Source organism: Lates calcarifer, linkage group LG2 (genome assembly GCF_001640805.2).
Source record: "Lates calcarifer isolate ASB-BC8 linkage group LG2, TLL_Latcal_v3, whole genome shotgun sequence".
NCBI classification, from domain to species: Eukaryota; Metazoa; Chordata; class Actinopteri; family Centropomidae; genus Lates; species Lates calcarifer.
Genome location: NC_066834.1, coordinates 21,203,892 through 21,224,938, shown reverse-complemented (window position 1 = coordinate 21,224,938; position 21,047 = coordinate 21,203,892). Strand labels below are relative to the sequence as shown.

Genomic DNA, 21,047 nt, shown 5'->3' with positions numbered 1-21,047 from the left:
GCTGAGACGCAGGGACGTAAAGGCCTTCGTGTCACAGAGGAGGTGAAGTGAAAGAAAGTGTGGGAGCTCTCTAAGTGCACGTGTGTATATGTATTTAGTAGACAGCTTCGGGAAAATGACAGCGTGGCTATGATAAGCATGGAAATCATGCTGGTTGGGTTTTCATTAAATCAGTGAGAGAAACACAGACATTTCAGCAAAGCTACTTATCTATCTATTTTTAAAGACTGTAAATGACTTGAGTCATCAAAAGTGACAATCTGTGAGTTACTCTAATATTTTGGCATCCTTGTTTATGCTAAGCCATCATCTCTGTGCTGGTTTTGCAGTGTGCACAGCAACAATCCGGTTGTCGAGTGCTGGTTATAGACTAAGTCGTCATGTTGTTTAAATACAGACCAATACCCTGATTACAGGGAGCAATTAAGGCTCAAGTCAATATTTTATGTATGCTCTTTCCATTCACATTCATCACAGTGATACAACAAAGACATGACAATACAAAACATGCCATGCTGTAAATGAATCATTGTATAAATATCAAACCAATACAGTAAATCCATTTGTTTCATCTGGTTTTACTGTATTGACAATCTAATCTACAAGAGACCTTTTGATTATAATTGCTATTTACACTGCTAATCTGTGGTAATCCTGGTGTGCTCACAGGCACGACAAGCAGTCTGTTAAACAGCAGAATGACATGTTTAGCCTCCCAGGAAACAAAGCAGGAGTAGATATTTGCTGGGCAGCCGAAAAACACCAGCCAATGCCAGACGCCTAACAGGAAGCTTTTGGAAGCAGGTCTCTTGAGCAGTTAGGTACAGTATCTGGACAGTGACACATTCTGTGTTGTTTTGGTTCTGAAGCAGTGACTATGAGGTTATAACACTGACACTGACTCTCAGCTGGAAGACTCATTATTCATCATGACTTAATTGGAGTTTTCCTCCATCCTACATTTGAGGTCCTCATTTGAGACTGTGAGATTTACTCAGGAGATTTTCTGGTTGAATGCTGCCTGGGAATGGACAATCCATTTCCTTTATGCTAAGTAATCACCCCACTGGTAATGAGCCAATCTTATCTAAAGATCTGGTCTGATCTTCACCAAACCCACGCCCAATTCTAAACCTTTTCATGGAGAGCAAACACACAGGTCCCTTTCCGAAGCAAATCACTCTGCTTTTATGGCCGGCTTTGTGTTGGCATTCAATAAGCTTGGACAAAAAAGGGACAAAGAGTGACCTATGTTAAAGAAAAGAAAGAAGAGCATTTCTCAGCTCATGCTGGTGCGGGTAAAGGTCAGCTAGACCAGAGGAACCAGGTTCTTGGACATCAGCTGTAGAGCGGACTTGCTACCTCTAAGTCGAAAAACACCAAAATATGCCTTTTGGTTTCGTAACAGTCCATTCACACAGTCGATGTACATACAGTGAAGGAGCGTTCAGCCCGCACTGAACTCAGGAGACAGGTTAATCACTGGTTGTCACAGTTAGCAGAGATTCCATTCTGCAGTATACTTTCACAGCTGCATCCCTAAGCTAAACCACAGGAAAAGACAGAATTATATTCAATAATGACCAAATAAAGCTAATTTCAGTTTCAGTTCTCTATGAATGCTTTCTCACTTACCCACATGTGCATTCACTCGTTGTCTGTCTACATTATTATGCAGCCAGGTAAACTGCATTTTACTGTCAAAATCATATAGTGCTTTTAAAGTTTTACAGTGTGTTATAAGAGTTACACTGGACAACACTTTTCAGGTTAATGTGCTTTTGCAGAGTCTTCAGTAAAATCCTGTTTTTAGTTATTCTATTAATGTCTTGTGTCATTTCTGGTAAGTTGAAGTTGTTCTTGTTAGCAAGACCAATGGGAACACTGAAAAAAAGGGGTCAATAGGGTGCAGGCTGCTTTGGAAAATGGTTCTTACAGCGTTTGAAGCGTGTTCCAACTATAACCATTTTTGTTACATTTGGAACTTTGCAACACTAGTCTCATACAATCCATGAGCAATTCTGCTTTTGTTTTCAGACACAGTGAAAAGATAGCCATTTGATGATTTTACTGAGAGACTGATGATTCAACTGGGGTAAATGACTCAGAAATGTGAATGTCCTGACTAACTTGCTCTGTAAAACGCCAGATCTAATATGAAGGCATATCATATTACAAATATTAATACTCACCATTATGTAATCAGTGACTTTCAAAAATAAATTGCCCAATGTTATTTTCAGTCTGTGTATGAGACAAATTCTATACCATTCAGAATTGGGTTGTGGGTAGGTTACATACATAATCATGCAGTAGCTTGCCCATACACAGTCTTTCCATAAACAGATGACAAATGTATGTACAGCAATGCACCAGGAAGATTAGATTAAGCCCCCTGTCCTTTCCCATCTCCCCTCCTCTCCTCCAAGTACTGTCTACTAGTATTGAATTAGCTGCATTCACCAGAAGGAGCTGCTGAAACCTAACAATATTAACAGGATGCTATCTCAGGGCTGATTTAAGCTTCAAATGCCATTGCCTATAATAAATACAGGAAGTGCAAGTAAAAGCAACACGTGCTCGGAAGCTGGCCGTTACTGCTCAAGTGTTTCACATTTACTTCCACAAACTGAAGTCGCACCACGACAGTGGAGGCCATTAATTTCACTGCATGACACAAACAGCAGTGCAAAGAGGGGTTTATTGATTTAAAGATAGGCAGAATTTAGGTTTAAACATATTAAGCATGGGGCAAATCCAGTGGTGAAATAGCACTGATTGAATTAGTCTGAGCCATTTCCTCGTCATGGATTTGGATTTGAAAACCCCTACACACTCACTCATCTATCAGTCACCCAAGTCATCATTAGTGCAATGTCAGCATAGTCACACAAAATAAGAAGCAGCTCACAAAAGGTCTGTCTTATTCAGTGGTTAAAAGGAAAAAACTATTTATCATTATTTGGTAGCAAGAGACCCTGCAAAGCACTAATCAAAACCAAGAAGTTCTTCGGGGGGAATTCTTTCTTCTCTGACAGATGAAAACCATGACAAGTAAAAGGATTTTACCACAGACTGTTACGTTAAAATCAGCAGATTAAATCCATGTTTATATCAATTATGGTCCTGATCAATCTTTCTGACATAGCCATTCAATGTATCTATATTTCTAATTATTTACTGTTAGTGGCAGAGTCTGCCATTTCCATGGTGGATTCAAACTGCATACCTACACATATATGTCATGTGAGTTTGGCTGGTTGCATCGCAAACAGATACTTTTTTCTCACTATGAATTATGAACAATATATTTTGCAGGAGTTTGCATTTTTTTAGAAATATTGTTGTATCTTTTTTTTTCAGCTTAGTTCTACAGAGCGTTGTGCTTAAACTTTTAAATATGTAAAACACATACTAGACTATACAACCACGCATGCTGAAAGACGAGCTACGTCAAATGTCTTGTGTCTTTTTGTAGGATTTCTTTTCCAAAAGATACATAATTTGGAGACAAACTTGAGAAGAAAAACAGGGTGGAAAGAATGCACGACATGGAGACAGCCCATTGTTTCCAGCTGGTGTAGCCAGCCACATCCACATTTCAGGTTTTATAACTGGACCTGCTCCATCCTGTAGCTGTGGAGTGGTAGGGCCCCTTCCACCACCATCACCACCACCAATAAAAAAACCATAATTACCCCTTAGTACGCCAGCCAGCTTACTACCGGCACTGCCATTCAAACAGAAACCTCAACATCTGCAGCCAGCACAGTGGAGAGCTGTTTGCACAGCTAAACAAAACCTTACGTGGATATCATGCACAACTGCTGCAACAGAAGCGGGTGGCAGCATCAGATCAGCCTGACGATGGTAATTTTCCAGGCTACCATAAAGCCTTGGCTGCTGACAGGGCCATCTGCTGCATGCTTTCTACAATCTACTGTCATAACTAGTGTTGTTTTAACTACATTCATGAGTCATACTTCTACTCATACTGTACACTCTCAGTGTCAAACAGCATGTTGCTAGGGATAAAATTCCTCCAGAAGCTGGTATGTGAAACATCATTAAGGTTCATGCTGCAGTATATAAGATTATATATATTATACAGATTATGTATATAAGATTTACAGACTAGCCTACAGTGTTCTTATGAGAGAGGCCCTTTGATGCTACAGAGTCAGAGATTAAGTATTCTCCACATGCAATTACCAGGCATTACAGGGAAACATATTCCATGATGGTCGTCCTCATTTAACACATTCTCTGTTATCTTTGGGAAGCACTGACAACAGGGGCCACACCAGGAGTGGGCAACAGGCCAAAGGCTTCAGCTGCAGGAAAATCCTTGTGGTTCTGTAATAGTTTGACCAGCAAACCAATTCTTCTACTTGTGTGTGCCTGTGTGTGTGCGTGACAAGCCATATCACCACCACACCCTTCATCTGTTAAATGTGATGTCTAACCTGCATCCTGTGGCATGGTCACTGAAAGATGTAACCCTATAGTGGAAATGAGAAAGATGTCTCCTCTATTTCTGTTTCCTCATGGGAAATAAGGGACTGAAATAAAATGAAAATACATAATGTCAAATACGTATATCTCTGTGAAATCACTACGGCAAACAGTACTAGGTTTACTCATACATGAGGGTAATTTGCTCATAATAAACATGAAAAAGTTGACAGCACGCAGTACAATGCTTTCAAGTGCAGTGGAACTTTTCTGACTTAAAATATGTACAGTCACTCTGCATGTACATACATTACTGTGTCTATAAGTATATTTTAGATTCTCAGTATTAGCTCTTGAATGTTTGTACAACAGGGTGAGGTCTTGTTCCGCATTAAAAGCAAATTAAGGTTAATGGGGCCTTGACAGCAGTGATTTACACACTACATTGACAATGGAATTACATAACTGTTACACAATCTCAAAAGAAAATGGGAGGTTATCAGTCCGCTTTTAGACATAGTTTCGTTGAGTATGTGCTTAATATTGTATTTTATTTTGATTAGACACACTCCCAACTGTGATGGCAATTTCTAGAAAACATTTAATCAAAAGAAATTTGGCGTGTATAACTTCCTTGCGTTTCTGCTGATTTGTGTTAACTCAATACATTAAAGACGCCATTACATTTTTAATAATAATTTACTTGTAATGATTTGGACAACATAATTTCGTAACGGTAACATCATATGCTCACATTTCACCATTACAAAACATATACTGAAGTCTTGCGGGTTTCCTTCCACTGTAGATAAGGTCCTGTTGTTCTCATGATCATACTATGTGCGAGTATTGTGCTACCACTTGAATTCTCTGCCTCAATGCCATTTTAAAACATTGACTCGCACTGACAATGGGTAATTCAAAGTCAGGCAAGATGGCGATAATGCGTGGACCTGAAGAAGAAGTTTTATTATACTGAAGATGTACTATGTATTACATAGCATGAGACAGATAAGACCACCAATTCCTGACAGCTTTCACTGGAACACACAACAGAAACTCTTACTGGCCAATCTAATGTTCATCTACAGTGGTGCATTAGTGTGACATTAGACTAAACCTTTTAGATTCAGAGGATTAAAATTCCTTTGTTGAGTCTAAGCGCAGACTGTGACTTCATCCTCTATGATATCTAAGAGTCCACCGGAAGCATTGCAAACAGAGTGACAAAATATTAAGTGAATCAAAATTGGCTTGGGTTTGAAGCAGGATTTTAATGCATGCTTCTCACAAGGCCGTCCCCTTTTAGTGCAAGCAAAACATTTCAATCATGTCTCTAACGCGTTTGGATGAGAAATAATAATGTTTGAAATTATGACTGAATTTTTGATTGAAAATTTACAGCTGTAAAATTACCATGTTACATAAGCTACACTTAAATACACAGTTTTGCATTTGAACAACATACACTGGAATTGCATCAATGGAAAGTGCATGGAAAGGTAAGAGTCACACCCATGGTAACGTGTGCAGCAGAGGTTAAAGGGAATTTAGGGATAAACGTCTCCCCATTTAGCTCTAAAGAGAAGGGAAGGAAAATAAAAAAATGATGTGTGAGAGTAAATCATACACAAAGCCTATTAATATAAAAAGGACCTTTTGGGATATACATATTATATATATAGTTGTGCAGGGTCATGTGACTGTGGCCATATGAAGGCACTTAGACAATAAACATTACAAAAGCCTATGGAAACAAACTATTGGTTTTGGTTTGATCATTAAGAAAACTATTACACAGTTGTATGAAAACAGCCCAGTGTCTGGTGTCTGCCAAATCAACAATATGGAAGCATTGGCAGTTAATCTACTGTTTTGGGTTGTAGAGCACAATGAAATATTGCATGAGTAGGTAGGTTAATAGCAGATTCTAATAGGTATAAATGTATTCTGAACATTAATGTTATTGTTTTATGTTGCTGTTTAGGTTAAGTTAGTTAAAGGGTTAGATATCAGACCAAGTCAATCACCTATATATACCTCAGAATAAACCATAAACTAGTTTAAGTATTCAGACACGAGTGGGAAATATATTTTTAAAGCAGGAGCACACACAAACATGCACACCATTGCCATTCAATATACTTAAGGTTGCAAGAACTTCAGTTTGTATTCAGTAGCAGTTTTTTTAACTGTTTCATGACTTGAATAAAATTATCTGATCTGATTGTGTGGTCACCATCTGCGTGCCTGCATGCTACTTGCTCATGTTTGCCGCAGCTGTTGATGACATCAACTAAGACAATTTAGTATATTTTGATAGTGCTATGTGTAGGTTTATTTGTAGGCAACATCCTAACAGACAAAAAGATTCTTACAAACTGCCTTTACCACTGTAGAGCAATTGTTCATGCAGTGGTTGTGGGTGGGAAGCCAGAAAGGATGCACAAGCATGTTGTTAGTCAAAGCATCTATGCAGAGGAGGGTGGGATCTGGGGAGAGTAATATAAGCCTCTGTATATATAACTGATCTTATCTACATTAAAAAATATGTTCTTTTCTTTTGAATCTAGGAAAACAGTAAAAGCTTCTGGCATCCTCGTTCAAATATAGTGATCTATAACACTGTGTGTGTGTGTGTGTGTGTGTGTGTGTGTGTATATATATATATATATATATATTTATATATATGATACACATGAATGATAAAGAGATTAAATATCTATATAATTATAGATTATAAAATATTGTCTGCCACATGGTTTCAAGAATTCAAAATAAAAAAAACTTCTAAATTACAGTTAAACTGATATGAGAACATGCATGTAGTTGATTAAATTGGCTTGAAATATCTATTTCTTTAGTGTGGACCATAAACTGTATATAGTATGTACTCTACATGACCTGAGTGTGCATGCAGGGAGGAGTCAGCTTGTCTGCATAGACTATAACAGCTGTTTGGCTCTGGCTCAAACATTAGAGGACCAATGAGTATTATCAAACACACCCTGTCCAAAAGCCCTCACACACACTTATACACACTACACTATCCAGTCAGAGCCAAACAATGCAGTTCAGGTACAGGTCTTGACGGCAGCCGATAGTGCTATTACAAGAGGGGTGAGGTGGGATGTGACAGGTTGTTGATCAACACTCTCCCTTCCCTCAAAACACCATTGATAAGTTGCCCTTCAGCCAAACACTTAAACTCAGACTGGCCCTGCAGAGTCTATCTGGGGCCAGCAAACTTTGATTTGTGTTACACTGTGATTAGCTGTGTTGTATCATAGTGTCTGCATGCGTTTCCTCTCATGCCAAAAGACAGGCAAGAACCTCACAATTGGCAATTGAGCTGGTGATGTTTCTGGTCATCAGGCACATTTTCCATTAAAGGTAAGTAAAAATATTATAAATGATTTAAATCTCACTTAAGCCAAACTTTTAACACCCAATTACCTAGGCACAAGTTTGATCAAGTGACTCCTTAGTGTAGATGTGGAGAACTGTACGAACAGCTGTGTAAGAAAAAAATCATACATGTGTTAACAGGGGAAAAAAATGCTGACTGTATGTGCTATAAGCACTGCACGGCATGGCATATTCAGCTAAGCCTTCAATTACAGCTGTGCAGCAGCCCAGAGGTCAGACGGTCGGAGTGACGCAGAAGGAGGAGAGAGGGATCTCATTACCTCAAGTGCCTCCTTGGAGCTATGGATGACTGGAGTGAAGGGAGCCTGAGGATTTAACTAACGGCATCCTTGTCTCTCTACTGAATGTCTTCATTAGCACTCTTACAATATTTGCTCCTGTACCAGACTGTTCACACAACTGACATCCAACTTGTGTTGGACACTTTTATTCAAGCCTCCAATTTGTCGTGGTCTTTACATCGATCTCCAATGGCTCACTTCTCTTTCTGAACCTCAATGGAGGCCTTGTCTGCGGCAGCCTTACGGTATGGAGCATGGCTGGAATACAAGTTTTGTAAAAGCCACCCCTTATGTTTCACTACCGCGAGCCAAGGAATGTGCAGGAAAGCATCGCTGCTGAACAGCCACACTGTCAGGAATGTCTACAGGCAGCAGCACCCTTCCTGGGGTTTCTGCGGCTGAGTGGGAAGAAGAGTTTTTGGCTGAGTTGGGTGAGGGCGAGGTTACTCCCACTGAGCATCTGTCTACTTGTGCAGGATTTCTCAAAGGAACTGGCTTGAGATGACTGGAGTTTCGCTGCAGCCCCTCCCAAACATGAGTCACAGTCTCGCTCTGTGCTGCATATAGACAAACTCATCCAGGTGTGGAGAACTCATCCTATGTGTTGAGGGTATGACCCCAACCAGCACAACAAAGGATGATTGTCTGCATACTTAAAACAGAGGCAAAGGATAGTTACTGCTTACTCTAAAAAGAGCTAACTATTGGCTAGTTTTCAGATGCAGCTTGTGGAAAGAGAGGTAACACTTCTCAGAAACAACACTGATTCAAAGTATAACTTGGACTCATTTTCAAATTCCAGTAATTAGGTATTCGCATATACAAACTAAGCACTGACTGCTTAGTGAGATTTTTAGCCCTGTATATGTGTGAAATTTGATATTCTATATTTTTGTTACGCTGAATAAATCCCATGGAAAGAGCAAAACTAACAATGCAACCAATGAAAAATCACTAAATAATTTATCGCTAAACAGCTAGGGCACTGTAGTTTTCAGCAAATTTTACAAGGGATGTTCTAATCAGATTTTCTGGCCCCAATCCAAGTAACATACATATTAATTTTAGCTGTAGCCTACTTAATATGACACAGCTTATTTCTCACAAACTAAATGATCTGAGTACTTGAGGTCCTGGTTCAAAAATATGAAGTTGATGAACTTATTGATATGATATGAATGAAAGTTTAACTGAGACAATGCAACACCTGAAATTGAAGTGAAGTGACCTGCTAGAGAGAAGATACATCACTCTGTTGGAGTTATTGGACCAACGGAAATACCCTGCCCACAGCAGTGTTACACACACACTGTTTATTTCCCTCGTATGAAAATCTTTGGCTGAGTACAGATGCTAGCTGCAGAAAACACACATACGTAACAACAGCCAAATTCTAAGTTACTCATGGAGTTAACATTAATTTGTGTCGACCGATTAAACCTATGGTTGAAGACAAAAGTCAATTTAACCAACAAAAGCTACAGTTGCTATCTGAATGTCTTCTAGCCAGCACTGGTCCATTGAAATATGTCAGGATTGAGATCATTTCCAAATGTTACACAAACAGCAGGAAATAGTGCATTTGATGGTGACTACTTTCATGTGGGAGGCTAGCAACCATTTACAATGCTAGAATGGTGTCCGGGGTATCGACTCAAAGCAGTTTTCATAGTTCTGAAGGAACATGTCAGCCAATGCAACTCTGTGGCTGACCAATGTTTTTTTAACAATGGAGCTTTATGGCATAGAGGAGTATGATGAATCAGGGTTTGGATACACACACACACATACACACACACACACACACACACACACACATTTGTTTTGGTCTTTCATGATTAGTTGCACAGTTGAATGATAAGTTGGAAAAAAAAAGAAGATAATATAGAGATTCGACTAGCTGTTCTGGCAATTGGAAAACCCATTGTTTCAGTGATGATTTTGATGTTTGTTTCCATCACAGTCTCTACTTCCCAGTTCTTTTTGTGGTTCGGCCTTTCTGAGACAAGACTCCGTTGTAAAGTTTACAGTCTGCTACACTGTTGCTCTTTGTAATGTGAGGCACCAAATAAACTAACTAACAAACAAAAAAACAAAGTGTAATGAGTCAACTGGCAGTTTGTGAGTCCACTCATATCAATGAATGCATTGACCTCTAAGGGGCAGGCCTACCTTTAATTAATATCAAATTTATTTCATACTATATTTCATTTAGTCAACAAATATGTATGTTCATAAAACTGTGATTAAAATTATTGCTGATGGAAGTACAAGGCACAAAGACACAACTGTAAGCTTTTGGTCAGCGATCACTGTCTACCTGCCTGAAACTGCTCAAAGACACAGTGTTTAGTGTCCTGCACAATCAGCTTGCAAGACACTGGAATTTCCTTATTTACTAAAACCATCAAAAGCATGGTTCATCATCTTTCAAGTCTTCACTGAGCACCTTGTATTGAGAAAAACCTCTCTCTCTCTCTCTCTCTCTCACACACACACACACCTTGCTTTCTTACATCATGTAGGCTTCATCTGAAAGAGGAACAGAGAGAGCTTTTTGTTCAGTATACTGTCAGCCATTAGTGATCATTGCTTTGAACTAAATTACGTTTGCTACACAGTGCAGAGCAGCTACTTCTCACTATAGTGTTGCTACAATCTCTGGATCACTTTAGCATGTCTAAGCAGCCTGTGCAAAGGTGTTGTCATCAACAGTCTGGTACGTGTGTGTTTGACAGTCAGTCAGTCTATTGCATATTGCACCACTTTTTTATGCCCTTAAGTTTAAGAATATTTTAAATTAGTTGCCAGCAGAAAGACAAACACATTTCTCTACAAATCCTACAATTTTATCCCTCCCACTCTTTGTGCACTCTTCACCCTTCCAATTTCTTCTCTGTTTCACTCCTCATTTCTTCAAATCTGAATGCACTTCTGCTGAGCTCGAACGTCATACAAGCACACAGGTTTTCGGCGTTCTGATAGCTCTTGAGTGAAGGCCGACCGTACCCTGTGATATACAGTCGACCGCACACCATCTCACTTCCTTGGCAACAGTGACTCATTTCCCTAACAACGGTGCAAGGACAGCTTCATAAAAAGGGAACCTGCAGCCACTGCACAATTAGTCACAGATGGATGCTGTTATGAAAACCACCACTGATTTTATTTATGTCAGGACAAACAGTTCTACAGCAAATAACAAACAAAACACCCCAGGTCAACTAACCTAAAAGGTTAACTAATTACAAATCTGTCCATTTAATAATTTTACTAGTTTTAATTTGTGTTCGGCCGTTTTACTCAATTCAAGCCAGGGACATACTTTATACCTAAGGTTGTGGTTTTCCCCTTTTGCACTCATGTAGCCCCATATCAGCATACTCCCACCCCCATGTTTCATGGTTGGCACCATACTTGTCACTACATTATACTTGATCTTCAAACATCTTCAAGAATCTACAACAAAGTCTGGTGGAGCCATGTTGCATTAGATACAACCCAGGCCAAAACTGAGAACGCTGTGGTGGCCGCAGCTTATTTTATCACCTTGTTCATAAATTAATCTTAACAGGAAATCACATATAAATTGACTTATATTGCAGAGTTCACAGGTACTTGCTTTTGTTGCACTGGTGTTGTGGTTTGTATTTTCATTGTAGTCTATCTAACCTGCTTGTTTTTAATCATAGATTAGTTCAAATACACTTACCCACACTTCAACTTAAAAATATTACCATTATTTTAAGATGAAACTGTTTTGGTTTATTTAGTTAGTGATATTTCACTGAGGTGTAGTCAGTCAGTTTTGTTTATACTGTTGTGAAGATAGATTTAAGCACAGATGCAGGTAAGAACCAAACATTTATTATTGGTTTGTGGGCCTTTGAGATGAGCACTAAGTGACCGTTAAAAGCTGCGAAAGTGAAATTGATTGCTCATATACTGAGAGATTACTGGGATGCAGTCACAATATATAGCACAAATCATTTTTGCTCAGCAGAAGCTTATGTGTAGAATCCTTGTGTCAACTAGAAGACAGGACTGTATCACAGGACAGGCTGGCTAACCATACTTCATTAATGGCACAGCATTCTTTTGACTCGAAGTGACATCTGAGCCTAAAGCTTTGGGTCGCTCCATTGGACCACTGCATCCCAAATGGTGACAGCAGTGGCCCATGTGACAGCCCCACAAAGGACGCAGTGAGTGTGTATCTGAGTGTATGTTGTGTGACACAGCAACAGAAACCAGATCTTAGAAAAGACAGTAGTTGCCAAAGCAAGGTAAAAAGAGTGCATCAGTAAAATGTGGAAATGATTCATTTTGTTGTAATTTTCTTTATTAAAATATTCCCATTGAACAAATGGGATTCTACTTGTCTGTGTCATTCACACCACTGTCATCTCTTCATAAACAGAGTGGGCAGGTCTACGTATCAACTCTAATTTTACAATAAGAATAATTTAGCCACAACCAGTGATGAGTGATGTCCACACGCATCATTTTATACACTGACAACAGTACAGAGTAGACCTTTACTGAGTTCCACATAGTCAGCAAAGTGCTGAAGTCAAACAAAATAGATAACCTAGTGACCCGTAAAATATTCATTCAAAAAAGTCACGTCACAAAGAATTGTGTTTCTAGCTCATATGGTTCGGACGTTATGACCGAAAATGTAAAAATTGTTACTATAGCACCATGAGGTCAGTTGATGTGATATACAGGAGGACAATGATGAAGATGCTTACAGATCCAAAATGGTTCCAGGGCTCCTGCTTGGACCCATGCAGAACTACAGTATCTGGTATTAGTAACATGACATTGTTTTGTATCTCAGTATCTCCACTCTATTCATTTGATAGGTCATCTACCAGCTCTTCTTCTCAAACAGAGAGCCAATAATGGCTAATCACTCATTAACCAGCTGAGCACAATGAGTGGCTTGTTAAAGCAGCAAAGTGCCGCGGGCCTCCCTGTGGCATGCAAACACTACACATTTCTGAAAGAGAAAATGCACATACTCATACAACAACACAAAACAGCCTCAACCAAGGGCAGACCTCTGTGTGCCACAGCCAATCAACCGAATAATTACATACATAACCCTTATTAAGCTCTACATGAGAAGCTGATGTTTTAGATTACATGTATATTTGCTAAGACAAGGTCAAGTTACATTAGAAATATCTTCTCAAATATTAAAGACTCACCAAAAATCTACAAAATGGGTAATGACAGTTAGAAAGATTCTTCTTGCCTGAGAGCTGTGCTGCAAATTCCTCTTTTCCTCAGTTACTAATGTCTTTCACAGGTAAGCTGTTTTTCAGTTCTAAAGTGAGTTCTGCAAACTCTGCGTCTCAATGGCACTTCTCCAGATGGGGTGCTCTCATAAGCATTACATAATGTCCTTGAACCACAGCAAGAACAAAAATCACTGAAACTGAAATGGGGGGAAAAGAGAGAGAGCGAGACACCCACACATCTGCACCATCCACACTCAAACGAGCATTCACAGGAGGCATGCATCGGCTCATACTGGCTGCAGGGTATTTCAACGTTCGACATGGCATTTGATCTAGAAGTTAGACACACAGGGTTATTTCATATGAATCCCTGTGGCTCAAAGCATTTACACGGTCAACACATCATCTCATGCCAGTGCATTATAGGCATATTATGCAAGGTTTAGGCTTCTGAATGTATAATTGTGTCTTTTTGGTTATAAATAAATGATTTGCTTTGAATGTGAGCTGACATTGAAATGCATTTTATCACCAAACTGCTGAAAGCAAATTGTAATTAGTGTTTTCACAAAGGGGCTGTAGGCGGAAAAGGTGCCCAGGAAATGGAACAATTTAACAGACAACAGGGTGAAGAGGCATTTCTCTAATGGCACTCCAAAACATCCCATCTCAGTGGCACTGATCCTCTCCAAACAGCAGAAGTAAAAGAGGGCACAGCCTTATATGGCCCCTGAAAAGCTTTCCTGAGCAGGATGTATAGTATTAGCCGAGTTGAACAAATGTAACTGAAAATTAGAGGCAAGATTATGTCAAAAGAACATACAATAAAAATACAATCAACTGACTTAATACACCAACAATCCACACACACAGGGTGGTAGTAGGAAATTTTGAAGCAAATGCCTTTGGAAAAAAATGTCACTGTAGATCAACTACACAAATTTCCACAGATCTGTTCAGTCATAAGAACATAAAAAAATGGCTCTTTAACTTCTGCAAAGTAGATACATTCAGCTAAAATGTTTTGTAAAGTGTGGACAGGGATGCCACATGTGAACATGAACTGTAAGAATATTTTTAATGTAGCCATATGTACAAATATTTGCAACCACAGCTACTTGTGTAGCTTAATGGATCTGGGTCTATACAAGGACACAATGTAAATGTTCATGTAAATATAATCTTGTAGATCTTGTCAGACCACATGAGTATTTTATTGAGGATATCAGTTTTGTTAATCAAAGCGCAGAAGTAAATACAGTGGCATTTTTGTGATGGCAGGCATGCATGACAACAGAACGGGGTTGGGAAGAAGCGAGTGTGTAAGGAACTAGTAATAAACATGGCTCCTCTATAAAAGCTGTGTGTTCAGGAAGCCCTGGTGGTCTAAGGGTTAAGGTGCCAACCTTGAACAACAATGTCTTGATTCAGCTCTGGCTAAGGATCTTTGTTGCATGCCCTTCTTTCCCCTCAGTGCCTGCCATCTTTCCAATGTTTTCTATCTGCCAATAATAATAGCAAAAAGAAATAAAAGCAGCGTTCTCCCCCCATGATGCACCAGCAGTTAGGTAATGGAGTTGAGTCCACAATGTTTCCTTGTCCAGTAAGTGCAGAGTTGCTTATACAATACATCAGCCAAAAACAGATTGGCAGAAGGTCTAGTGGTCACCATTTTACAAAGATTAACAATGCTCAACCTTAATTGGAATCTCCATGACTCAAACAAAAACCACATTTGTGCATTAAATAAGTAAGTAAAAATAACAATATGGACTGGTGTTTTGCAGGTTGCTTTTTAAAAAAAAAAAAAAAAAAAAACTTTAAATGATTAATATCAAAATATGGTCAACATGCAACACTATTGGCCAAATGGGAAGTTGAACTAACTGACGTGTCTGCACTCAAAGGAACCCCAGACATAGAAACTCCAGAAATACCCACAGCCTTTATGTATCCTTTCACTAATTGGCGCTTTTGAATAAACTTGTAACAGGTCTGTTGAACACTGTGCCTTTGTGTTCATGAAGTAGTTTTCAGAAGGGCACTGACTAACAAGATGACTAACCTACAACCACTTGTCACACCTTGATTACAAACAAGTGATTTCCATTCAACTTTCGACTTTCAAACTTTACTGTACCAATGAGGGTTCATGTGCCAATAGTAAAAGGAGGAGAATTTTTGCAGTCAATTGTTTTCTTGTTTGTTGGGTTGCTTTTTGTTTTGTTTGTTTTACATACAAAAACACACACATATATATCTTGCAGGGCAGATCATCAGATAGTCAGCATGCGTTATCTATCTAGTTTGTAGATAGATAGGATGTCTGGACTGTGGGAGTGTCATTAAAATGTGTGGTGCCAAGTATCACCCAATCAGCTATGATTGTATCTAAGTTGCTGATTTTAGCAGCATGAATTTGCATGGTTGCTAACTGATAGACTCCTGTCTTTCAAACAGTCAGGAGGTTAAAGTAAGAAAAATAAGCACTCAGCATAAAGAAAAATAACACCCCTTGCTCATAGTTTCCACTGGATGGTCAAAACAGTGGGACTGAGTTTTGATGATGTCAGCGATAGAGACCTTTGAGCCTCGAGTGACTTTAGAGAACCTGGTCCCAGTGGCATCCTGCTTGTGTTCATTATTTTTCTACACTGGGGAAGTTTCACAGCACAATATGGGGGAAATCCTGGGAGTGAAGCGGGGAGAGGCATCGACCAAGTGAAAGGTCATCTCCACCCAACACTCGCACGCCTAGAGCACTAGGTACTGAAATGAGGTTAGGTTGACTTTAAATAGATCAAACAAGCTTAATCAGTGTGAAAACAATCCAGAGAGTTTTGGTGGTTCCAATGAGCATGGCAATAAGTGGCCTGAATCACTGACCGTTGATCTGATGAGCAATGTTTTTGCTCTGTTTTTACACCTAGATTTACATCCTTGCCATGTTTAACACATGTTGTCAAAAATGTACTATGAATACAGTGTGTCAGATATCATTCTGAGGTAATGTTTAAAGCTAAAAGTGGACAATTGTGTCAACTTAACAAAACAACAACAACCACAGCAACACAAAATCACCGTACATGCTTGGTGTCTCTTAATTTGTAGGAAAAAAAGCAGTGCAGGAAAAGAAAAATAACACTTATAACATGCATGGCAAAGGCTGTGGTGAAGAGGGATTAGTGCTGATCTCTGGCTTGAAGCACCAGAGTCAGAGTTAATGAGTCCGATTAGTCCCCACTGTGTGTTCAAGGGATTAGCACACTGTCCACCAAGAGGAACCCTTCTCATTTCAAGCCTGAGGAGGGGAGGGAAAGAGGCAGAGAGAAAGTGAGGATGAATGATGACAGACAAAGAGAGAGAAGACGGGAGAGAGAGAGGGGGGAGAGGTGGGTGAAATCATCAGTGCTATAAGTGGCTAGAAGCATTTGGAAAACATCATGGGGTCTAATGACAACAGAAAATGCCTATTATGTGAGCAATCAGCCTCTGCATGTGTGCGCGTGTGTGTGTTTAGAGAAGACAAACCTGGATGACATTTCTCTACTGAGGCAGACATAGGAAGGAAGTCTCTAACAGTAAAGAGATACAGTAGGTTTTTCCTGAAACACAAATGTACTTCAAAAGAATTCTGAGTGTAATTTACTGCAGTATTACTGCAGAATTAAGAAATGTCTGTGTTTTCCTGTAAAGGTTCTTCATGAGTTAACTCGTATAGGCACAGAGGTATTTTTCTTACCTTTGTAACAGAAAACAGTGTGCTGCAGATTCAGAAAACATGCATCTCTCTGCCTGACAGATGGTGTCAGCCCTAGTTCTTAAGAAGTCACATTCACATTTCCTGTGGAGGTTCCCTATACTTCCTGTCAAGGTCACTGTCATTGTCAAGCACCTAAACCTAAACCTAGACCTAAACTGCGTATGTACTGAATTCATGTGTGTAAGCAGATTTGTGTATGTGTGTGTCTTAGGTAAACCACAGAATTCTCTTTGCCATCAGTGATGATGCATAGAACAAATTTGACCGCTAATAAGTATGATTTGTAAAACTGAAACAACTCAGGAGGAGTCACACTGAACACTTTGTTGTTCAAAAGAGAAAAGCACCAGTGTGCGCAGTTAATATTTAACCTAAAAATTAAAGATTCCCAAAAAACAAATGCTCAGTTCTGTCTTACAGACAGACCCCTGTAAACCTGACTTTGGGAAACACTGCTTTCTGCTGCCTGCATGGTCAGCTGAGGCTGCATGACAGAGTAAAAAAGAAACACAAAACAACTCTACCACTGGTTATTAAGAGACTCGTCACAAAACAAGGCCGAGGATAGTGGACTCTGTCATCGCTCTGAACAGTACAGATCTGTTCCTGGGGTTTTTGTTGTTGTTGTTGTTGTTTGTTTGTGCAAGTAGTGTGTGTGTGCGTCTATGCCACACAACTCTCAACAGACAGGTCCCTGTCCGGATCCATCAAAGTGTAAAATCAATCTAGTAACATGCACAATCACAACAAGCTCCCATCATATCAGAATGAGATACATCACAGCATCACAATGGATAACTGCACACCAAAGGCAAATGCCAATGTATGTGTCACAATGTAGATTACAGCTTTTCTACGAAAGGGGGACAAGCATTGCAGCAGTGCATTGATCTGCTGATCCCTGACCAGGAATTTAACCACAGCCAAATGTACAAGCTCCATGCATCAAAATGCCCTGTTTAATCTCTTGACTTTTAACCCTGTGCATTTCTTTTCTTGATTAGAGATATTTGTGACAAACCAGTTTTGTTATACTCACGATTTAAGACCATTTGGCTCTCATTTTTTATGCTAGCTAGATAATCAAATTAATGAAGCTCTCTCCTCAGCCCAGAAAACCAGCTACTGGTAACCCCATCAGCTACCACCATTTACTAAGGCAGGATTGGCAAAGGGATTACTGATGTAATCATCCAAATGATACACACTGCACACACACATGCCATGTCTGTCATACTTATGCAGATGGGGATGCAATGTATGTTCCATATGGACAGAAACATGCGGCCAAATGTATCCATGTGCACTGATTTATAATAGCGGGCAGGAAGGCACTCAGAGTCCAATCCCAGCGCTTCCACATTTTTCATACAACATTCTTTGCAAACATAAAAGAAGGAATTCAGTTCACAGCGCAAAAAGCAATAGCTATCAAGCTTTGGCAAACAGCTTTAATCAGCAGAACTGCACTCATATTGTCTCACAGTGTCATATGATGATATTTGTACAGCTACACAATCTTTAGTTGAGAGAAACCTCAGACCTTTTCTTTAATTCAGTGTTTAAATTACATGATGATGCCAGGAAAAGTCCACTTTAGGAAAAGTTACAGCTAAGGAAATGCATTGAAGAAGCATGGCTGAGTTTCAATGAGAAGTGAAATACTCACATTAACATGTGATAAAATTTACATTATTATGCAGCAGATTATTTGTAATACATTACATAACATAGAGTAGATACAGTTGAAGTGAATATATTGTGGTATCATGGAACTATGCTGCAACATTACATGCATGCAAAATGTTGCATTCACGACATTAGGACATAATAATAATAATACGGAATAAAAACAACATTATAAAAACTCTAAAGGCTGACACTCACTTCAGGCACCAGAAAATAGATTTAGGTGTCAACTCCACAAGAACAAAATTAGCCCATAATATATTTACCTTTGTGGTAGCCATAAAACTATGGCTATGAGCAGCCACTGTGAAGTATGGATGTAAATAACAGCATTTCAATCAGTTCAGAACCATCTCGTCATTATAAAGTAGTTCCTATGAAAATTGTTGACAGTAAGGTCTGTGAATTATCCCGAGTAATTTTTCAGTGCTATAAACACCACTGCCAAAATTCAATTCAAGCTCATTTTATTGGGATTGCAGTGAAAATCTGAGACCCATCAAACAAAACCAAAACTATCTGCCTGAGTAAGTGAGAATTTTTTTTTTCCAAATGGGTGAACAGACCTTTTAAGTTTAACAATCTTTTACTTTAGTTTCCTTAAAAGCAGCAGACTTTGCTTTACCATGCCATCTCACGGTGCAGCTCCACAGTATACACAACAGCTATGTGGCATTGTCAGTAATTAAAAACGAGATGACTGCATCCTTTTGAATGACACATTCAAGGTCAAACAGTGTATGACTAAACAATGGTGACATTTAAAACTCTTAATTTCGTTAATTAAGGCCACCTGTGAAGAAAGGACTGAGGGACTGACCAGTAACGTACCAGCTGCAATAAACCAGCTGCATCTTTTCTAATCATAGGCCATTTCTATTGTTCTTGTTTCATGTGGCAATTTTTACAAAGACTAAACTCACTGGAGACTCTTAAATGGGTGCTGAGGGCACAGGCGCTCTCCTGTTCAGCCCATGAGTGTAATGTTCTAGGAAGAGATGAAGAGATGCACTCTTTCAAGTCAGCAGGCTAGCAATTTTGCATACTTGTAAAAAACAAACATTTCCTGCCCTGAAAATATTTTTGGGGTCAGCCTTATTTGGAAGAACACCAAGTCACTGACAAAAGACAACACAAGATGACTGGTAGGTTTCACTGCAGTGTCTGTGTTGTAGGCACATCCCTCAGACATTATCAGATTGTTTTCTTTATGTCAGAAGACACACACTGAAGCAGTGTTTGAGAAACCTGACACGACCATATCGGCTACAGCAGCGTGGCTCCATATATCTTCTGCTAATCTATAGGCTTTTTTATGCAGACATAGAGAGATACACGAGGTACTGACTAACCGGTGACTTAGGACACGGTCATTAAAAGAAAGAGAATAACACATTTTCTGATTTGAGGTCATGCTGAAAATCTGCCTGTAATGTCCACTAAAGACAGTTATTTACCAGACAATATCACAACAACAAACAAATTCTCAACAACGCATCTCAGTTCAAGGCAGTCAAAGTCAGAAGCTTCGGTGGCTAGCTTCAGTAACCCAAAATGCACCAAGCCCAACATCAAGAGTCTGGATGGCAAGAGCAGACAGGTGAAAACGCGGCATGAAAACCCCGAAAGAAGTCGAAAATTTTCACTTCAAACTCTTGCTAAATCTACTCATTTAAATGTACTTCGACCCAAATCGAAAGCTCATCACGGAAATGAAAACTTTTTGCCTCTAAAATTCGTCTTTTGCCGGTTTTTGATTCAGCGCAGCGACAATTAAACCTTCTCTCAAACGGTGAGGCGACAACCAGTAGTTTCAGGTTGTCAGGTTTAATAAGTCGTCCCTTTTTTTCCTGCTAAAATCAAGTTTTTGTATCTTACCTGACAGATTTCAGTAACGTCCCGGAGATAAATCTACATGAGTAACCAGTAGGTGCAGACTGGGAGAGCGTGTATAGTGGTCCCCGTGCTCCTCTACAACTGTCCATGCGCGCGCTGTTCTGAAGGAGGACGCTCCACCTCCATCTCTGTCTCTCTCTCTCTCTCACACACACACACACACACTCGCGCGCCTGCCAACTCTCACACACGTTTGTTTAAATAGTATTTTAACACCACTTTCCATATCAAATGACCTCGCACTATGTGGGCTTTGTAGTGAAGCATTAACACTTGAACAGAGAA

General features: G+C 39.4%; 1 protein-coding gene across 4 annotated transcripts in view; it reads right to left on the bottom strand.

Annotated features, from left to right (window-relative positions):
* The window catches only part of adcy7 (adenylate cyclase 7), a 52,121-nt gene extending 31,223 nt beyond the window's left edge, over positions 1 to 20,898 (bottom strand). For 2 of the 4 annotated variants that reach the window (XM_018666833.2, XM_018666834.2), the window contains exon 1: positions 20,745 to 20,898. The gene's annotated coding sequence lies outside the window, so the exon portion shown is untranslated. The remainder of the gene's footprint in view (positions 1 to 20,744) is intronic. The other 2 variants (XM_018666835.2, XM_051076879.1) reach the window with 1 other exon arrangement.
* Positions 20,899 to 21,047: the final 149 nt, after the last annotated feature.